Here is a 1,274-nt window from a genome sequence, read left to right as displayed (position 1 = left end):
GGTTGACTGAATCTGTCCATAAATGTGTTTTATGACTTTCCATTACGTTAACTGGATAATTCGTAACCATAAATCAGTACGAGAAAGACAAGCTTTTACTAATTAGACGGTATTTTTAGTACGGCTCCATGTCTTTGCAGTGTTGAAAAGCAATAATCTTCAACTGATAACCAGTTTCAATTTTCTCTGCTTTACCAGAAGGAGAACACACTATATTTTTTTTTCATTTCCTTTGTCTGTAACCTGCTCTCTTTCTGATTATAAATAGCAAAGTGCCACGACTGTTATGCAAGGATCGATAGACTTCAAGAACATACCAGAGACTGAAGATAATTTTTACAGTCCCTTGCTGTCATGACTTAAGGAATAATATCCACATTTCTTTTCTTGGAAGAAAATGATAAGATGTTGATGACGACATCAACTTATCGGTCTTAATTTAGATAACATCCTACCACAACGTAATAATTAAAACGAATTCCATATCTGAACAATAATTCAAGGGACACACAAACACACTACCTTTAACTCAATTACACGTTACCTTGTAATCTCGCAATTTTAATGAACTTATTGGGTTCCCATCAGTACGCTGGCAGAGAAATAAATGAATGTTGACAAATTAAAGAACGGAATCTAATTCTCTTAACTAAATCCTAAATAAGCTTATTGCACTCCCATCCGTGCGCCGACTGATAAACAAATGACTCTCTATAAACGAGAGAAAGAGAATCAGACTCTCTTGCTTAACAACCAGCGCTTTGATGGAGAAACAAATGACAGTCGACAAATTAAAGAAAGGAATCCTAATCTCATACTTCGTGGAACATTAGATAATCCTGTTAATCCGATTTCTCTTGAAGAGGTTTTCCGTCTGCCTTTCCCTCCTCCCTCCCCGAAGACTGGAATCTGGATTGGAATATATAAAATTGTCTCATATATTTGTTATTGGATTTTTTTTAAGAGTCGGCAGCGAGCAAGAGGCGTGAAGTGGACTCCAGAAAGGAGGTTAAGATCTGCAGTATTGATATATTTGCAGTTTTTAGAATAATGGAATGACTTTGTTGCGGGCTTGTAAAAGGGACATTGCAAGTGATTATGAGGACGAATATACAACGTTATGAGTTTAGTTAGGCATTGCCACAAATAACTAGACAAGTAGTGTGCACACGCGCGCATACACATTTACATCGCTCCTAAAACACCTAACAAACACACATAATATGCACAACTTCCCCCCAACACATACATACCACGCCACTCCCTTACACAAA

At 37.0% G+C, this 1,274-nt stretch overlaps 1 protein-coding gene across 1 annotated transcript in view; it reads left to right on the top strand.

The window, feature by feature from the left end:
- The window catches only part of LOC119586204 (calexcitin-2-like), a gene marked incomplete at its 5' end in the record, with an annotated part of 119,930 nt that overhangs the window by 554 nt on the left and 118,102 nt on the right, over positions 1 to 1,274 (top strand).

The sequence above is a fragment of the Penaeus monodon genome, chromosome 21 (genome assembly GCF_015228065.2).
Source record: "Penaeus monodon isolate SGIC_2016 chromosome 21, NSTDA_Pmon_1, whole genome shotgun sequence".
Lineage (NCBI taxonomy): Eukaryota > Metazoa > Arthropoda > Malacostraca > Decapoda > Penaeidae > Penaeus > Penaeus monodon.
This window is presented reverse-complemented; position numbering and strand designations above follow the sequence as displayed.